The 21,699-nt window shown below is 37.3% G+C and overlaps 1 pseudogene; it reads left to right on the plus strand.

Moving 5' to 3' along the window:
- The first annotated feature begins 17,951 nt into the window (after positions 1-17,951).
- On the plus strand, positions 17,952-20,115 carry LOC101270252 (40S ribosomal protein SA-like; annotated as a pseudogene).
- The last annotated feature ends 1,584 nt before the right edge of the window (positions 20,116-21,699 follow it).

The following is a 21,699-nucleotide window of genomic DNA, read 5'->3' on the forward strand; positions in this document are numbered from 1 at the left end:
TCCTCTAAGAGTTTTTTAGTGTCTGGCCTTACGTTTAGGTCTTTAATCCATTTGGAGTTTATTTTTGTGTATGGCATTAGGTAGTGTTCTAATTTCATTCTTTTACGTGTAGCTGTCCAGTTTTCCCAGCACCACTTATTGAAGAGGCTGTCTTTTCTCCATTGTATATTCTTGCCTCCTTTATCAAAAATAAAGTGACCATATGTGTGTGGGTTTATCTCTGGGCTTTCTATCCTGTTCCATTGATCTATATTTCTGTTTTTGTGCCAGTACCATACTGTCTTGATTACTGTAGCTGTGTAATATAGTCTGAAGTCCAGGAGCCTGATTCCTCCAGCTCCATTTGACAGTAATCTTTATTCAAAGTCAACAAATCATAAATGTAAGCATCTACAAAATATCTTCACAGCAACATCTAGATTAGTGTTTATCCAAACAACTGGGCACAAGAACCTAGCCAAGTTGACACATAAAATTAGCTATCACAGAGATATTTATATAATCTCTAAATAACTCACCACAAACGTATTGATTTTAAAGGGAAAGGTAGTAACTTCATAAACACCAACCTATTCTTTTGGTCAAACTTAACATCATCAATAATGGAAAAATCCTCATTGGATAGGAATCCTCGTATTCCTATCCAAAATGTCTAATATTATGTAACTACGGGAAAACATCAGAGACGCTCAGATTGAGGAATGTTTTACGAAATAATTGACCTGTACTCTTAGAAAAAGTTAAGGTCATGAGACAAGACGGAGAAACAGTTCAAGATTTAAAGAGACTAAAGAGATGTGCCCACGAAATGCAATATGCGATCCTGGGTTGGATTCTAGACAGAGGGCGGATTACAGGAGGAGGGCAAACAGGGCTTTAAAGGGTATTAGTCATTAGTGGAACAACTTGATGAAATTTTAAAAGGAAGATGTATAGCTAATAATGTCAAATCCATATGGATTTTCCTGATTTTAATAATTATACTGTGGTCTTTTAAGAGCATGTCCTTGTTCTTAGAAAATATATGCTATTATTTAGGGGTCAAGCAGCAAGATGTCTACACTTATTCTCAAAAGGTCAGAAAACGTTGATAGATAGAGAGAGAGAATGATAAAGTAAATGGTGCTAGTTATAAACAGTTGTTCAATCTGGGTCAAGAATATACGGGAGTTATTCATAAGAGTCTTATAACTTTACACTGTTTGAAATTATATCAAAATATAATTTGCCCAGAAAAGCAATGTTTAGGATTTGTTTCCCATACTATTGATAATCGATGTTCTCTAAAAGTGGAAATTTTTTCTCAGAGCATTTGGCTATAGTTCTCTCTCTTAGTTACTGAGTTCAACACAAACTCCACTTTTAATTCTCTAAGGAATTTGGGAGCTCTTTCCCACAGTTAAATTTTCATTTGGTACTATAATTACTATGAAACCTATGAGTTATAGGTTTCAAATTGCTGCAAATCACAAAGCAACACAAAATCAATTGAAAAGTGTGCAGAATCAGGAGACTAGGCTAATAGTCTAGAGGCATGAGTTTTATTTGGAAATTAGCCCTCCTTTACTCATGAATACTGTGGCTCTTAATGTTCATGAACTATTTTATATACTCAACTATTTTTAATTAAAATTGTCATTGCATATGTTGAGTTTTAATACAGAAAAGAGAATGAGACTCTAATCCAGGAGGTAATTATACACTCCTCTAGGAGGTATAGATTCACTTAGGAATATTTTTAATTATAAGTAAAACAGAAAGAGAATAGCCCTTCCTAGTCTACACACTGACTAGCCTTCATTGAAAACCCTTTGTTTTTATGTCTAGTAAAACTCAGAAAATAATTGGGGAGAAATAACACATTTTTTTCAAATATTAGTTTCACTTTTCATTCCTGGTTCAAATGTAGAAAATTTAAACCAGAAATATTATTTGTTCAATACTGTTAATTAAAACATTCTGTGTCCATGAGTTACACTTTCTGTGAGTTACAGTTTCAGAGACCAAAAATAACAATGGATAAAGAGAGTATATTTTCAGGAATGTAGAGTTTGTTATTTAAAAACAAGAGCAGAAATTTTGACATATTTTTGAAAATGGATAGATCATACTATTTGAAATTATATGGTTCTGAATATGAATGCAATTTCTTACATATAAAAATAGTTGTTTCCCTATAAATATTAAGTAAATTGAATTTGTAATTAAAAGACTCCCCAAAAAGAAATCTCCAGTACCAGATGGTTTTACAGAATCCTACCAAACATTAAAGGAAGAAGTAACTCAAAATTTACACAATCTCTTCCAAAAACTAAAAAAGGAGGGGACACTTCCCAACTTCTTTTAAGATGCTAGTATTACTCTGATATCAAACAAGAAAATAAAAACCCAGTTCAAACAAAGAAAATTACAGGCCAATATCTCTCATGAATATACATACAAAAATCCTCAACAAGATATTAGCAAATAGAATTCAGCAATAAATAGAATAATTATACATCACGATCAAGTGTTTATTCCAAGGATGTAAGGCAGGTTCAATATTTGAAATGAGACAAGGATGCCCACTATCACTACATCTGTTCAACATTTTATTGGAGGTCCTAGCCAGTGAAATAAAGCAACAACAACAAAATGAGATGCTTAAGAATTGTAAAAAGAGAAGTAAAATTTAATTATTTGCAGTAATATGATTGCTAACAGAAAACACAAAACAATTTATAAATTATTAGACATAATTGGAGAATTTAGCAAGATAATAAAGTCAGTTGCATTTCTATAAACACACAGCAAACAACTGGAAAGTTAATTAAAGACAAGATGCCATTTGTAATACGGTCAGAGAATATCATGTATCTAGAAATGAATCTAACAATAGATGAGCAAGACTTCTACAGGAAATTATAAATCCTCATTAAGAGATATTAAAGCAAACAAACATAAATGAAGAGATATATCATGTTTATCAGTAGGAAGAGCTATTATTGTAAAGATGATATATTTTCCACATTGATCCTATAAAGTCAATGCAAGTTCAATAAAGTCCTAAAATGGATTTTCATGAAAAATAATAAAATCTTCCTAAAATTTATGTGAAAGAATAAAAAGTCAAAAGTAGCCAGACAACTTCTGCAGAAGGAGGGAGAGGAGATATGTCCTATCAGATATCAGGACTTAGTATAAAGTTATAGTAATTAAGACACTGTTGGTAGCAATGGTGTACCCAAGTCAACCAACAGAATAGAATAGATGCGTGGATACACCTAAGAATGTATGAAACTTTGGAATTTGATAGACATGGCAAATGAGATAAGTGGAGAAAGACAGGGCTATCCAATAAATGGAATTGAAAAAATAGTTACTTCTTGCCAAAAAGATACTTAATACAAAAATGATTCCAAATGAATTAAGAACTTAAATTTAAACATTTGAAGCCTTAGAAGAAAAAAATTAATTGAATATCTTTTACACCTTAAGCTAAGACAAGATTTATTCAACAGTACAGAAAAACTGATTATAAAAGGAAATATTAATAAATTTACACACAGAATTAAAAACTTTGGTTTATTAAATAAATCTTAGAGATAATGAACAGTAAGCAATTACAGACTGGATGAAGATATTTGCAATAAACACAACAAATAAGGATTTAATATTAAGAATATGAAATTAAGCCTAAAATCAATAACAAACTGCAAAGAATTTGATAGTAAAATGGGAAAAAGACAGGAGCAGTCATTTTACAGATGAAAAAACACTTATGTCCATTAAATGTATGAAGAGATTTTCAATATCTTTCATCATCAGGGAAATGAAAATACCCAGATATTAATTAGATAACTCTTTATATCACTTTTATTGACACAATAGAAAAATCTGACAATACCAAGTGTTGGAGAGGATGTAAATCCACAGGGTCTGTTATTTTTCACTGGTGGGAATGTAAATTGATTCAACTACTTTAGAAAACAGTTTGGTAATTTTTTTCTTAAAGTTGAATATTTACATTCCTTAGGATCCAACAATTCCTCTCCTAGGTATTTATCCAAGAACAACTTCCGCACATGTACAAGGACACATAGTTTATTCTCCAAACAGCAAAAATCTGAAAATAACCCAAATGTCCATTAACAAGAGATTGTATGAATATACAGTAATATTTGCAGAATGGAATATTTTAGTCAATATGAATAAACTGTAGTGATATGCATCAATATGGATGAATGTTAGCAATATATTAAATGAAAAACTCAGTTCCAAAATATTTACAAAGTAGTTATAAAGTGAAAACAATGAAAATAAAAATATGCTTTAAAAAATAGTTGTTTCATGAAGAACTACACTTTAGTAGAAAACATGATTTGGAAATTATTATTCTTTAAATATCATTTACTGCTACTAAAGGAACTTCCGATTTTCTTTAATAGTCTTATAAATTCAGTCCCATCTAGCACAATGGTGATGTAAAATTTTATTTATTTCATAAATTCTAATTTAAGAAATCAACAAAGTATTGATGTGTTATACTCTGGTGATTAACAACCTTAATGTCTTTGGCCATGGAAGTAAAATGGGCTCTAATCAAAGCCTAGCATGAAAGGATTAACCATGTTATACAGGTGATTGTTGTACATTGAAGCATCGGATTTTCCAATGTAAAAAAAGCAGGTACAGGGCTTCCCTGGTGGCGCAGTGGTTGAGAGTCCGCCTGCCGATGCAGGGGACACGGGTTCATGCCCCGGTCTGAGAGGATCCCGCATGCCACGGAGCGGCTGGGCCCGTGGGCCAAGGCTGCTGGGTCTGCGCGTCCGGAGCCTGTGCTCCACAACGGGAGAGACCACAGCGGTGAGAGGCCCGCATACCGCAAAAAAAAAAAAGCAGGTACAGTTGTCTACAAGTATTTTGGACAATGGGGTGAAATAACTAGAAAGCTATTCTGTTTTTTAAGTATTATTTATTTGGTAGTACTTGTATTTACGGAGTACGTTCCAAATTTAAAAATACTCCAGGTCCTAAGTAAGTTTTAGTTGCCTTTCCATTCTCTGATTAGAAGATTAATCTTGTCAATGTATGAAGTTACCACTTCTTTTACTAAAATGAGTGCCTTGATGAGGCATTATTGTCATATTTCATTAATTGTAGGGTATCTGTTTTCAAAAAGTTGATAATATTCATCCCTTTTCAATACCATGACATATTTATAACTAAAGGCAAATATTGGAAAGATGGCTGACTGAATCCAACATACTGGCTGAACTCAAAGTACTGTTTGTTAACTGAACCTGTATATGAAATAAACCCATTACTTTAGCCACAGCTATAACATGCTTTCTTAAAATGGCCTGTGGAGAATGGCAGTTGTCTTATGGAGAAATTTCCTATGTAAGATACCAGCTCAACTAGAATTTATTTGCAGTGTTTGTGTATAGAGTTACGTTTTGAGTCCAGTTTTATGGCTACTGCTCTGATTCAAGCTATCACCAGCTCTTCCTTGGTCTAATGCAATAACCAAACTGATCTCTCCCTCCTTCTTCTCTTGTTCAACTATACTTTATTTCCTATTACCGCCAGAGTAACTTTTTAAACTTTACATCATTCCTGCTTGAAAGTCTCCTGTGATTTCCAATTGTAATTAGAAATCAAACCTGCATGATCTGGGCACTGTCTCCCTCTTTGGCTTTGGGCCATCTGACTCTGTTCCTCTGAGATGTCACCATGGTTTCTGCTGTAAGTCTTCTGCATCCTTGTCTCTCTGTCCTTCCTCCAGCTCTTTGCAAGGCATTCTTCTGCTCAGGATTCAAGTTTCAGCTCAAACATTTCCTTTCCAAATCAATCCCCATAACTCTATCTTGATTCACCCTGCATTGTCTTCAAAATATTTATCACTCTCTATCATTATCTTGCTAGTTTCCCCTAATGAAAACATTAGTTCCCTTAGTATAAGGACATTTGTCTCTAAGAAGATACTTGGAGTCAAAGCAGAACTCAATAAATATTTGTTTTATGAATAAATCTTCAAAATCAGCATCATTTTTTTTTTCTTCTGGCTAGGAACTATTCCTTTTGGTGAAGCCCTGAAGTTTCGTAAACTGCCTCTTGGCTCTACATAAACAAAAACTTCTTTAAAACTAAGATGGGAATCATCAGATTTTTTTAATGTTTATATTTTTATTCCTTTTAAAATTAAAAAATATAGAGGTACAATTCTGTTTTGTGAGTTTAGGGAAAACATCAAAATGTCTGCTTTCTGTTCAAATATAGCTGCAATGGAAATGCGATTGCTCTAGTGTTATGAAGTGTGTAATGTTATTTTTCTTTAAGCATTTACGTAACAGAGATTCTGATCATTGTTGAATTTGCAAACAACACTTAGTGGAGAGGAGGAGATGGCAAAAGGCTATGTCTTGCTTCATTGCAGTGGAATAATATTTAGCCACTGTGTTGTTTAAAACATAGAGCAGGCAGATCATACAGGTCTTCATCTGGAAAATGACATGAGTCAGATTCTAACCATGCCCTGATTGCACAGTCTCCATTGTAATCATAGGTTTAGACAAAACTGAAAACTGTGCACAAGCCTCTTTCAGGTCATTTGAGCATTGCACAATCAACAGGGAGTATGTGCTAGACTCAGCTGCCCAAGGAGAGGGGCCCAGCTAGATTCATATCTATATTCCCAATACCTTGCATAGCCCTGGTGATGGATAAGAAATGAACAAATAAACAGATCATATAGGTAAGAACTGATCAGCCTAACATATTATCTGTCATCCATGAATTTAGTTCTAAATTTTCATTTCCAAGTCAGTCATTTTTCTATTTGCAAATATATCCCTCATTCTAATGTTAGCTAAGTTGGCTCATTAAAAAAGAAATTTTGCACTTATCCCTTCATCAATATTTATTAAGTGATTTCTACTATGCTAGGCAATATAGGTATAATGGAGGGAGCGGGGGGACAGACAGACCTGCCCTCATGGGACATATGATCATTTAGGAAGAAAAAGTGTGATCAACAATCACCCAAGTATATAATTATGAGCTGTGATAAGTGCATTTAAAGATGCTTATGAGAGTGTGTGGCAAGGACACATGACTTAGTCTGAGGTGTCAAAGAAGGCTTTGACAAGAAAGTGACTTTTGAGTTGAGATTGGAAAAATGGTTAAGCATCAAAAGTGAGGAGTTTGGGGAGAGTAGTATTTATAGGGAGAGAAGATCATGAACACAGGCCTGAGGTGGAAGGGAAAATGGAATATTGAAAGAAATGAGATAATAGCTGTGTGGCTGGAGATGACACAAGGAAGGAGAGAGACTGGCGTAAAATGGGACTGGAGAGCAAGCCAGGAGATAGATCATGGGGGAGGTGGGATTAGGAGGCATTGTTAACAGACATTGGTAAGTTTTATATCTAGATAACAGGATCAGATTTGTGGTACTGTTATTCCTGCAACGTGTTGGAAGTGGGACCAAATGCAAGGCTTCTACTGGAGACTTGGAACATCTCTCAGGCAATGGCAGTGGTGGCAAAGGGAACTAGCTAATGGCATCTGACCTCTTAATCCTACCATTTCCTGGCACACAGATGAACAGGCTCTTACGGTAAGCTAGCAGAAACCTATGCTTAATATAAACCATTGGGTCTGGGGTTAGTGGGGGGAGGTGAAACACAGAGTTTGCCATGATTACACCATCACTGAAAAAGAATTGTTCAATGATGCTATAAACAATTGTAAATGAAATTCATAATGTTAAGGTCTTGTCATAAAATGATTTTCAACTCCAAATAATAATTTTATAGAATTTTCTCTTTGTTACATAAACAGATTTAGTGAGTATATAGTTTTGATATGTTTAATTTATAGAAGCATAGAATTCAAGCATTTGATTTTACTGTGACCCTCAATGTCCTCCATGACTTTACTACTTGAAATGTGGTCCAGGGACCAACTGCATCATCATCATCATCTAGGAGCGTTTAGAAAGTCAGAACCTCGGAATCTCAGCCCCTACCCAGACCTACTGAATTAGAGTCTGCATTTTTAAAAAATCTCCATGTGATTTGTTTACACATTAAAGTTTGAGAAGTATTGCTTTAGAACTTCATTCATGTCCAGTGTAGGAAACTCTATTTGAATAATTGAAAGGGCTAAGTTGTACGACTTTTTGTTCAAGTTCATTAAACATTAATATTCTGCTCTTTCAATAAGGAGCTATTTAACACTGAGTTGTCAGAGTCAAACTGGAAGAGTTTGGCAAATCAAACTTTTAAAATTCCTATTCCTCAAGCTTTTCTCCTCCTTTCCCTTCGATAAGCACGTTATTTATATATCACTATTTAAAATGAATAGTGTGAGATACACAAACATATTTTAATGCCTTCCTGGTAGAGGAATAATGTTATTTCTGGAGTCATACTTTGAACAATGTATTTGTGATAGAAATAAAAAATGTCATAAATATGATAAGAGGGCTTGAGCATGAGAGGGTTCTTTTCCATTCATTTTAGATTTAGATAACTATTTTGTAAAGCAAAGTTTGTTAATGTTCCTTTTGATTTGGCAAAGCAAAGTCCCAGAGCTTGGACTAGAGCAGATGTTGAGTCAAAAGAATTAAGATATTTCACATCAAAATGAATTTGGATTTGTTATCTTGGTGCTTGTATTTGTGCTCTATTTGTTGCTGTGAAAATTATTACAAACTTAATGGTTGGCAATAACACAACTCTATTATCTTATAGTTCTGTAACTTAGAAAGCCAACACGGGTCAGCATGAGGGCTCAGTCCCTTTCTGGAGGCTCCATGGAAGAATACATCTTCTTGCCCTTTCCAGCATCTAGGGGCCTCCAGCATTCCTTGGTTGTGGCCCCTTTCATCTTCAAAGCCAGTAATGATCATTGGAGTCTTACTGACATTGCTGTCTCCCTCTTCACTTTTATTTTTATTTTTTTTAACATCTTTATTGGGGTATAATTACTTTACAATGGTGTGTTAGTTTCTGCTTTATAACAAAGTGAATCAGTTATACATATACATATGTTCCCATATGTCTTCCCTCTTGCGTCTCCCTCCCTCCCATCCTCCCTATCCCACCCCTCCAGGCCGTCACAAAGCACCGAGCCAATATCCCTGTGCCATGCGGCTGCTTCCCACTAGCTATCTACCTTACGTTTGTTAGTGTGTATATGTCCATCCCTCTTCACTTTTAAAGAGCCTTGTGGTTACATTTGGATCCACCCGGATAATCCAGGCTACTCTCCCTGCTTTAAGGTCAGCTGAGTTGCAACCTTAATTCCCCTTTGCCACATAACATATTCACAGGTTTTGAGGATTAAGACATGGACACATTGGAGAGACCATTATTCTGCCTACCATGATCCTTGTAGGGAGGAGTGAGTCGCACAACCTGGGGAGAAAAGTAGAGAAGGAATTCCGGAGAGAGGTAAGGATTGGGCATCTCCTGGAAAGAGTGGTAGGTCATGTTCTCATGAGAAAGATATCCAGTCAGAGTTTCCCTATAGTAGGAATTGATTGTCAATGAGACTTTCAACTGTTTTTTATGATGGTCTTTAATACCTCATGTTGCATTGATTGTTTTGCCGCATATTTCTGCATTTCTCCATTAAACCCTTATGTGGAATGAAAAATCTGTTGCTTAGGGTGACTTTTGGAATGGAGAAAGAGGGTCGGGAAGCCATGGTCAGTGGAGCCTGGGGTGAGGCTAAGCTCAGAGGGAAGAAGAGCTACAGGGAGAAGATGATAAGAAGGAATAGTGAGTCAAGCCAAAAGCAGAAATTCACAGCAAGAGAGTACAGGAAGCTCACCTCCATTCCCACGCCCTGCCACTCACAGTGTTCAGAGGAGGTGTGTTCATGAAAATTCATTTCATCTAAGTAAAAGGGATCATTGATTTAACAAATTCAGACGAAGTTCCTCAAATGCGTTAGGCTCTGAGATACAAAGACACATAAAATATGCCTCTACCTTCAAAGTGTTTGCAGTCCAAAGGAGAAGACTGACAAGTAAATGTCTATTATAAGGCAAAGTATGCATAGAGCAATGCGCGGGGAGCATCTGAGAGCACGAAGAGAAACTTCCAGAGCAGATTGCACTTGCCAGGGGAGGCTTTCCAGAAACGATGTTTGAGCTATGTATGGCAATATGGCTAGGAGATGTGTGTACATGGAGGGAGGATGTTGGGCCTTTCAGAAACAGCAAATAGCAATGTGTACAAATGTGCACTCCAAATATAGATACTAAGGATAGACTCCAATCTTATCTTTGTCACCCATTAATTCTTTCTCACTTCTATTGCAATGGTGTAGAGTTTCTCTTCCTGTAAAAAAGAATCCCATCTGATCCTATCCACTCCTACCATCTAAGGGTCTCTGGGATACATGGGTTATCCTCTTTCCTACTTGAGTCTTCATTCTTTCTCTGGACCCTTTTTTTCTGTTCTTAAACTAGTTCTCTAATGTCTCCCATGTTTAATAATTTTGCAATCTCTATCCCAGCCCCACATCTTTATTCTGCTGCTTCCTCCTCTCTCTTTCCTTCCCTGTCAAACTTCATGAAAGGACTCTGCACTAGATTTTTCTACTTTCTAACATCTTGTTTACCTCCAACTCTTAGCTAGCTGAGTTCCAAATGCTCCCTGCAAACCTGCCTAAAACTGCTTCCATCGAAGATACCAACTTTTTTGTTGAAATCAAACAGTGTTTTTTAGTCACTAATTTTCTGAACTCTGACACATTTGACACTGTGACAGACTTCCTTCTGGGAACACTCTCTTCCTTTCTCTTCAGGGATGACAAGATTCTGATCCCCCACTTCGCTGGCCAAGATCACATCCCCTTGTCAGCTTCCTTTTCTTCCACTTCTCCACTAAGAATTGGTGTTCTATAATGTACATTTATATACTTTTTTATTTTAAAGTTTATTCAATCAAATAGATTCCTTGTTGAAAAAATGTGTCTTAGAATTCAGTTTAGTAGGACTCAACTTTAAAAGTATGCTTCAAATAGACAAGTATTGCTTCAGAGAGTTGACATTGTAATTAGAAAAATAAGTGAAGTCAGCAAAGATTACAATAGCTTTGTTATAAGGAATAGAGTGTGGGAAATATGATGACTTGTGCTTGTCCGCAGACACATTTTCTCCCAGACATTTCTGTTACTGCTATTGAAGGAAAGCAAATATGCCAACTTGACTTGAAAAATTCTGTTCAAGGGTGTAGGAACAGGACAGTGCAGTTGAGAGAAGAGGGTAGAAAGTAATTGTGGTTTTGAACTTCACTTTGAAATAATTAATGAGTGGCATAAGAATAATCAATAGTAATAAGCTAACAGTATGTACATACAACTTCTATTTCATGATTTTTTTTAATTGGGGCAATTTTTCAGAAGAATAAATTAAATTATCAGCATCAAATAAACTGCCATCTCATTCCCTCTTCAATGACTGCGGTTAAATTTTTTTAATTGAAAACATCCTTTAAAAAAGTCAAGAGTATTTTTCTGGTGTTAAGAAATGTTTTACTACTTACAAGGCTCAACCACAGCCCTCTGCCCACAAAAAAGTGGTTTTGAAATAAGAGTTTATTTTCTTAAGAAAAACAAAGTGTTTATACAGAGCTGGCCAAAGCAAGTATCTACAGGTTGAATAGATTAAAAGGTCGGAGCTATTCGAACCCCAGAGTGCCTTGCACAGGGAATAAAGTGGGAAGGAATGGAGAACCTAGGCTTGGGAAATGCAGCAATACTCTGTGATGGTTAGAGAGTTATTCCACATATCCTATAGAAACTTGATTATGTAGACACATCTTTGTAGATGGAGACACAATAGTCAAATGGTATAATAGTGTTTACATTTTGACTTAAATTCTACAGAAATGTAGCAGTCACACTAAAGATAAATGGTATTTTACCTAATCTAAGTATTCCCAAAAATGTGTTGGTACCTTACAATTATTTTGTAAAAAGTCATCATTTTTTAAAGTTCTGGATAAGTTCAATATTTTCTGAAAATATTGGCTCTTTTGAAGTCGAATAATTATATACTAACTCATTTTGTAAGTATGAATTATTTTTATGTCTGGCTCAGACTGTCCTTTTTCTGTGATTTATTGTGGAATCACATTTTAGGGGAAGGCTTCGTTCTGGGGAATTATTTATAAAATACATGTGACAAAGGGTTAATAAAGTGCTTTTATAAGTCAGTAAGAGTACGTATTACTAGCGCTACCATTTATTGATGTGAAGAAATCTTGGATATAATTAGGTTTGGGAGGAAAACTAAGAATTTTTTTCAGAGAGTTCTCGATTTGAGCTGCCTGTACAACATATGTTATGTATATAATTATATATCATATTTACATAACTAAAAGGGCATTCAAAAGTTTTTTTTGCTTATTAAGATTTTACCTTTAATATGCCATGAAAGTCTTAACTTTATATTTTTCAAAATATGTTCCCAGGTGCATCTCTCAGGCCTCCAAAGATTATTCCCATCTTCTTAATGCAATAAAAAGATGCTGGATATATCACAGATTACTGTGCAGTTACTTAAAGTTGTCGTTCTAAGTAACTTATAACGATATGGGAAATACATGTGATATAATTTAAGTGAAAAGCAAGATATATTTTATATAAAGTATGATCACAACTAAGTAAAAAAAATGTTGTATAGAAATAAATATTTGGAAATAAATATGCCAGAATGCTAATTTAAAAAATATGCTGGATATAGCTCTATCCTCCTCTTTTTCAAAGTTATTATAATGTCAATGACTTTATTTGTCACACATCTTTATCTAACAAAGGAAAAAATTTATAAATGTTAGAAACCTGGGACTTCCCTGGTGGTCCAGCGGTTAAGAATCCACCTTCCAGTGCAGGGAGCATGGGTTCAATCCCTGGTGGGGGAAATAAGATCCCACATGCCACGGGGCAACTAAGCCCTGGTGCCACAACTACTGGGCCCACACGCTCTGGAGCTCATGAACTACAACTAGAGAGAAGCCCGTGTACTGCAACTAAGACCCGATGCAGCCAAAAATAAATAAATAAATAAATATTTTTAAAAAAGAAATGCAATTTAAAAAAAATGTCAGAAACACGGTTTTGAAACATTTCCATTAGTTTTTTAATTGAATAAGCATTTTGTGGGTTTAAAAAAGAAAGGCAGCTGTTTGAACTCATAGCTTGCTGGTAAACACATTTCTGCTTAGGGAAAGGTAAGAGAGTGAAAGTGACCTTTGCATGTCTTCATTAGCTTCAAAAGTTACATTACCCCAAAGGACACATCGAAATTAAATCCACAGTGATTATTTTGAAACCCAGACAACTACCAATTTTTACCCAAAACAAGCAAAATATGTGAACACGAAACTATGTTTTTGTATAGTAAGTATACACTGTAACTGTACAGCTTCTCAAAGAATCTAAGAATTGTCTTACATTCAATGGTCAAGAAATTTTTTTTAATTGGTAATTATTTTCATTTAAAGAGAGTGTTTCCCTTCTCTTTAAATACAAATACTGTATGATTTCACCTGAGCATGGAATCCCCAACAAACAAGAGAAATGAACAAACATAATTTTTCTGTAAATCTAAAACTGCTCTTAAAAATAAAGCTTATCAGTCATCTTTTTTTAATATTTGGTAAATTAAAAAATACCTCTGTCAGGGGTGTTGAAACCAGATCATTGACATGATCTCATTACCATATTCTCATAAGACCAACCTGTCACAAGTGCTCTCTGCATCTTCAAAAAGGCTTTTACTAAGACTCTTCCAATGTGCTGTCAGTGGGTATTGGGCTAGTAGTCACAGGTGTCCCCACTGGCTTTTGTGCAGGTTTCTCTTGTTTAGTTTCAGTAGTAGGTGCATGTTCAGAAGATGGAATCCTTGATGCTGGAGTGATGGGTACAGGTGCAGAGGTGGGAGCCAAAGCAGGGACAGAGGTTGGCACTTGAGCCAAAGCTGCTGCTGTGGCCGAACCACTGCAGCAGTGGTGGCTGGATTTGATCTTTGGGCTGCATGTATCGGGGCCTGCTGTTTCACTGCTTTGGGTTTCGTCACCATAGCCATCAGGAAATTTTCCTCATTATGATTATATTCTTTGTAGATAGTAACGTTGTTAAAGATTTTGTCTGCAGAAATGAATTTTTGTCCCACTACCCACAATGCATTGCTCCCCTTCAGTGCTTTTACTGCAAGGCTGCAGCCAACTCCAAAGGGTCCAGTCAGCTGCACTAAGCTGAATTCTGGAACCCAGGCCCTCACTGAGCCTGGAGCCTGCAGCCTAGATCACATTCCCAGGGCCAGACTCCTGCCCCCTTCCCCAGCTCCCCATGTCACCGTGCACTGTCCAGGTCTCTGGAAAGCTCTCTTTTCCTCAGACCCACTGACACATGTGGCCCAAATTATCTTTAAATGACGAAATAGAATCAGGGTTTCTTGGTTTCAAAAGAAAAAGGGAGAAAACAGTCCTATACTGGTTAGTTCTCTTTACCTTAAAGTAAGCTAAAGAGGCATAGTTCACACGGGAGAGATTATATCACACTATTTTTAAAAAACAAATTTTAAATATTAAAAATGATTTTAAAACCACCTTTCTGTTTTTGGCATTTGGTACCCGGCAAATAATAACACCCAAATGTATACAGTGAAGAGGCTTGTGGAGGAACAGATTTAATCAAGAGTTCAATTTTGAACAGTCTATGTGTGAGGAACTTGTCAATATCCATGTGGAATTGTTTGTTGAGTAGGCAGATATTAATTTTAGAAAGCTATGGGACTAAATAACATTATCTGAAAAGTGAATATACGTAGAAAAAAATTCTCTGGGGCAGAGCGATGTAGAGACTGTCACGGTAAGGCAGAACCAAGTTCCTCAAAGGAGGCTGGGAGGGAGTGGTCAGAGAGAAGAAAAATCAAGAGCAAGAAAGGTCTTGACATGAAGTGAAGAAAAGTGTTTCAGGGAGGAAAGGATGATCATTTGCTAAAAAAAAAAAGCTGTTCGTGGGCCAAAAGCTGTTTATAGGTAAGGCTATATCAGGACTGAGAAGTGACTATTGGGTTTGGCTGCATGGAGGTAACCGGTGACCTTGAATAAACAGTTCTTGTGGAGAAAAGGAGACAGGAGGCAGATTGGAATAGGTTCAAGGGAGCGTGGGAAAACTGGAATTGTAGACAATGGGTAGAGACAATTGTTTTTAAGAGCTTTGGCTCTAAGTGGGAGCAGAGAAATGGAAAATGTTGGAATCAAGGTGAATTTGCTGTCCTTTTTTTTTTTTCCTTCTTTTTTTATGGAAAAGAGAGGGGAAAATTGCTGGAGTGAAGTCTGAGCAGGTGAGAGGAGATGAGAGGCAGTACACAAGAGGAGGAGTTGACCTTAGGACCAGGGACGGTCCATCATGTTTAACTACAAAAGGGAATATAGGATACATGAGCACAGATGCAGGTTGGAAGGTTGGTATTTTTTCTATGAAATAAAAAACAAGGCCATCAGTTTAAAATGATGGGAGGAGGTGCTGGAGGTTTTTGTAGAGAGGAGAATGTGTGAAATAGTTATGAGAGAGTGGGAGATTGAACTGACTTGGGGAGATCTCACAAACTCTCCTCTTAGGCAAGTCAGATACCTATACAGGGAATTCAGACTGATAAAATAATTTGGGGCCTTTTTGTAAATTTCATTTCATTGAAAAATTGAGAAAACCCAACTAGTTTCCATTCTTCATGAACTGCATACAGAAGTACTAGGCTTCAAAATTTACCTTCTTGGGCTTCCCTGGTGGCGCAGTGGTTGAGAGTCCGCCTGCCAATGCAGGGGACACAGGTTCATGCCCCGGTCTGGGAAGATCCCACATGCTGCGGAGCGGCTGGGTCCGTGAGCCATGGCCGCTGAGCCTGCACGTCTGGAGCCTGTGCTCCGCAACAGGAGAGGCCACAGCAGTGAGAGGCCCGCGTACTGCAAAAAAAAAAAAAAAAAAAAAAAAAAAAAAAATTTACCTTCTTCATTGTCCCACAGAATTTCAGGGTTTCAGTTTACTTCAACTAAGAATACAGCCCCATTTAAATTTATTTCTATTTAAGCCTATAATTATAGAGCAATTCAAGAAACCACCAAGGTGTTTGAGTTATACAGAGGTACCCTACTTCCGAGGATTGGCTGATTGAAACCACAGCCTTAGACAAAGGGTCACATCCCTGACCCACAGTTGGCCTGACGTGTAAGACAAGATATCAGATTATCACAGAGCCCCTCGAATGAGGAAATCCTTCATTATGATATACCAAAATAATGATCATTTAAACTTCGGTAATGTTAATGGTTTGTTACAACATCTGTCAGTGACCACCTCATACTAACAAAAAACAAGAGACAAAAATAAAACTTTCTCTATTTATAATGTTTGGAAGAAAAAATATCACTTTCTTTTACCTTTCAGGTTGTTGGCTGGATCTCTGTAACAAAAGACAGATTAATTAGAGAAAAGCATATAAATTTATTTAATGTCAGTTTTGTGTGACACAGGAGCCTTCAAAAGGAAGTAAAGACCAAAGAAGCAGTTAAACCTAAGTGTTTTTTATGCTGGGTTTGATGAAGAGTGGAAAGATGAGAAAAGATATGACAGGACAAAGGGTACGAGGTAACTGTAGTCAAATGGGGGAAACTTAGCAGGACCTGTACATTCACGTTCAGAGATAAGGCTGCTCCTTTCCTCCTGCTATAGAAAGGGCACCTCTCACTTGAGGGCCTTATGCCTTGTTTCAGGGGAGAAGGGGGTGGAGAGTCCTTCCAGCACCTTCCATTTCTCAAATTCCTTCAATTTAAAATATTCAATATACAACAGTGCCATATTTGGAGTTAGCACGTTCTAAACCCCATCAGTAATAATACTTTCCCTTTATTCCAGAAGAGCTTCAATAATCAAAATAATCCTGGGACTTCCCTTGTGGCACAGTGGTTAAGAATCTGCCTGCCAATGCAGGGGACATGGGTTTGAGCCCTGGTCCAGGAAGATCGCACATGTCTTACAGCAACTAAGCCCTTGTGCCACAACTACTGAGCACAAGTGCCACAACTACTGAAGCCAATATGCCTATAGCCCGTGCTCCGCAACAAGAGAAGCCACCGCAATGAGAGGCCCACACACCACAACGAAGAGTAGCCCTGGCTCGCTGCAACTAGAGAAAGCCCGTGCCCAGCAAATGGCTTGGTTGCAAAGACCCAACACAGCCAAAAATAAATTAATTCATTAAAAGAAAAAAAAACTCTGTAGGAGGTGCTTTACCTATTTCCAAAAAAAAATTCCTGAGATTGTGACACAAAATGTGTATTTTAGGTTAAGAAACCAGAGCAAGTAGTTTCGTAAATACAGTGAAATGCTGAACTTGATCAAAGTTTCCAGATACTGTAAGTTATTTAAATAAATATATTAATACCCAAAATAGACAGAATAAAATAAGACCAAACATTACTCTTGATTAATGGGAGTATAAATAAGGTAACCTCTGAGGAAGATTTCATGAAATGGCAGTGACTGCTATTACTATGTTTATTAATTGAGAAGCAACAGTTTCATAAATTAAATAACTAAAAGCAATGTTCACTATGTCAACAGTGAAAACTGACAAAAATTAAAATATTAAATGTCAACAAATACTAAACACTGACAGTTTTTTTTAATTAAGTTTTACAATATACTAAATGACAAGACATTTAGTTCCGATAGAATATTTTTAAATCTTGCATTTAACTATTATTTGTGCCTACAAGTTTAGAAACATACAATTAGAAATAATTTGATTAGACTTCTGGGTTCAGCTCTGACAGACAAAAAATTTGGAAGTTGTTACTGCTGTCCTTACAATAAGAAAAGGCTGGATCAACTGAAAATCCATGACTATCCTTGAACACGTCAGAGAACTGAGGTTGCAGGGCAAATTACCAGGCAGAAATCTGAAGAGACAAGTTCATGCAGAGACACACAGGTGAGACTTGCTGACCTGAAGCAGAAGCTGCTGGAGCCATAAACTGGTAGGAACACAAACAGTAATTTTGGTGAATACCTGGCTGGAAGCAGAACGTGGATTAAGATAAGAGCGAGAGACTTCTCGGGCTGCAGTCTTAAGAAGGTCCCTACATTTTCATGGGCTTTGTGTCTGGTACCTCCACTAGGTTCTCACCATGAAGATCCAAGAAAGATCCCTGTGGCGTTCGGGGAGAAGGGAAGAGTAATCATTGTGAAATAAACCAACAGTTGAACCATAATGAAGGATACTCTCCTGGCAAAAGGCCTTTTTCAGAGCCTTATCCCAGCTGGTGGAAGGGAACCCCTCCTGTTCCACCCCCCTCCAGGCTTCCTGTTTCACCTGAAGAGGGAAAACAAAAACAGAAAACAAAAGCATAGTCAACAGGGATCGGAGGTTCAAGGAAATAGATTGGGAAGGCTGCAGCCAGGGAAGGGAGTGCAGGGCGGTGGGTAGGGGAAGCTGTACCATGGAGAAACACCTGTGAAGGTCACAGTCCAAGATCAAGGCTGATTAAAACACTGAAATTTAATTGAAAGATTATAGAACGCTCCCCCTTGCCCACACCATACTACCACACCAACAGGGCTCCAGTAAAACAGTAGATTACACCTCTAAGTCCTACAAGAAGCAGACTCTGTCTGAGGAGGCATTCTCAGGAAAGCCCAATGTCAAGAGGAAAAACAAAGCAAGGACACTAGAGGAATTCGAATCTTCTAGAACCTATTGCTACAGCAAAAGTTAACATAAATCTTCATACTAAAACCCTATTTACCTCATTCTAATTATTCGTACATATCATATTCACCTTTCTTTTTTTTTTTTTTTTTTTTTTTTGCAATACACGGGCCTCTCACTGTTGTGGCCTCTCCCGTTGCGGAGCACAGGCTCCGGATGCGCAGGCTCAGCGGCCGTGGCTCACGGGCCGAGCCGCTCCGCGGCATGTGGAATCGTCCCAGACCGGGGCACGGACCCGTGTTCCCTGCATCGGCAGGCGGACTCTCAACCACTGCGCCACCAGGGAAGCCCCATATTCACCTTTCAACCAAAAATTACAAGGCCTGCCAAAGCCAAGAAAAAACAGACTGAAGTGACAGAGCAAGGCATTAGAACCAGACTTAGTTGTGACACAGATTTGGGGATTATCAGACAGAGAATTGAAAATGGCTGTGATTAGCCTTTATGTGCTACCCAGAGAGGGGTCCATACAGCATTGTTCTGGGTTCTGTTGTAAGTTAGAGGGAAACTTTCACAATGTCCAGAGCCCTCAATGTCCTGCAAATAAAGAGGAAGAGTTCCTTAAATTCCTCGCAGCAGGAACACACTTAGGTGGTACCAACCTTGACTTCTAAATGGAATAGTCCATCACCAAAGGTAAAGTGATAGCATCTACGTCATAAATCTGAAGAAAATCTGAAAGAAGCTTCTGCCGGCAGCTGGTGCCATTGTTGCCTTTGAAAACCCAGCTGATGTCAGTGTCATATCATCCAGGAATATTGGCCAGTGAGCTGAGCTGAAGTTTTCTGCTCTATTGCTAGCTGCCTTACTCCTAGAACTTGGAACTAGATCCAGGAAGCCTTACTGGAGCCGAGACTTTTGGTGGTTACTGATCCCAGGGCTGACAACCAGCCTCTCACAGGGGCATCTCCTGCCTACTATTGCTCTGTGTGACACAGACTCTCCTCTGTGCTATGTGGACATTGCCACCCATACAAGGGAGCTCGCTCAGCAGGTCTGATGTGATGGATGCTGCCCCAGAAGTTCTACGTGTGCGTGGCACCGTCTCCCAGGAACACTCGTGGAAGGTCATGCTTGATCTCTACTTCTACAGAAATCCTAAAGAGATTGAAAAGGAGGAGGAGGGTGCTGCTGAAAAGGCTGTGACCAAGGAGAAATTTCAGAGTGAATGCACTGCTCCAGCTCCTGAGTTTACTGTTACTCAACCCGAGGTCTCAGGCTGGGCTGAAGGCATGAAGGTTCCTTCTGTGCCTTTTCAGCAGTTTACTGCTGAAGAATAGTCTGCAACTCCCACTGCTCAGGCCATTGGACACATAGGAGCAACCACTGAGTGTTCTTAAGCTGTTCATCTACAGATCCTTAAACAGAAAATGGAAATAAGGTTGTTGGAAAATAAACAGTTTCTGAAAATTTTTTTAATAAAACAAAATAACTATGATCAATATGGTAAGGGCCCTTATGAAAAAAAAAAAAGGACAACATGCAAGAACAGAGACTTAGTATAAGCAGAGAGATGAAAAATCTAAGAAAGAATCTAAAAGAAATGTAAGAAGTCAAAAAACACTGTAACAGAAATGAAGACTGCTTTCTATGGGCTCATCAGTAGATGTGACATGGCCGAGGAAAGAATCAGTGAGCTTGAAGATAGATCAGTAGAAATAGTTTAGTTAAGGAATCTAAAGGTTGGAAGAGACATTAAAAGTTATCTAATATATCTTCTCATTTTCCTTCTGAAAATTTGGATTAAAAATACATTCTCTTTTCTGATGGTATGCCAATGATGTAAATAATTATCTAACTCTTGCCATCAAGACTATTGCAAATAGAAGCATATCATTTTGACACAACTAACACAGATGTAACAACTTTAGGCATTTAAATACCATTTGCCTATAAAGAACAATGCAACACACAAGTTATAAACATTTATGATTTAATCTGGAAAATTAGAACAGGATTTATCCCACTATTGCATATTATCATGAACGATTCTTTTTAACATCTTTGTACTGTCATTCTTTACTAAATGCCCTACATTTTTCATGCTTTATTTTTATACTTGTCTACTGCTACTTTGATCCTATCTGGCATCAAGGATCAGTTGTCAAACATTGAAACTAAAAGCTTTTATCTATGGCCTTGCCTCCTTGGATTCCAGTATTCAACATCACTCAGTCAGTGTTCAACTTCAGTCCAGCTGTTCATGTTTGCACATTTAGGTAACTTGCTTCCAAATATTCATGACAGTGAACTACTGAAAGTCAAGTTACTGCTAAGTGGACTTTTTTATATATTGTGATGTCAGAAGAATAGTGCAGTAGTTTCTTAAGATTATTAGCTTTTCCGGGTTTCATTGAATGAAATTGGTGTTTAAGCGCGTATTCACATATTTCATGTACTCATATGTGAAATTCTGTGCTAGTGTAGAGGTGGCTAAGAAGAGGTGGCCCCTGCCTTCAAGGCATGATCAAGCTAGAACTGTAGTATTAGAATCAACTTGGAAGATTTTTAAAATTCTGTCATTCAGCCTTGTTTAAGTCAAAGTCCAGACATATAATATTTCTTAAGAATGTCTCAGATAATTTTAATGTGCCACCAGGATTAGAATTACTGAACTATATTGATAAAAAATATCATGCAAATAGATTGAAAGTGATAGATAAGGATGTTACACACACATACACACACACACATGCATGCACTCGTGAGATTTCAGAGGGTGGGGAGTTCATGTTCAACGGAGAGAGGGCAACAAATGTTTCTGAGCTTAAAGGGCTGTAAAGATTTTGGAGAGGAATACCTGACTGAGTGGAGTTGCATTCCTGGCAGGGGGACACTAATAATGAAAGAAAACAAATAAATGCACTTGACAATGACCTTTTTGAATGATATAGAGAGGAGCCAGACCCAGAAGAGAATACTGC

The sequence above is a fragment of the Orcinus orca genome, chromosome 5 (genome assembly GCF_937001465.1).
Source record: "Orcinus orca chromosome 5, mOrcOrc1.1, whole genome shotgun sequence".
Classification (NCBI taxonomy): Eukaryota; Metazoa; Chordata; class Mammalia; order Artiodactyla; family Delphinidae; genus Orcinus; species Orcinus orca.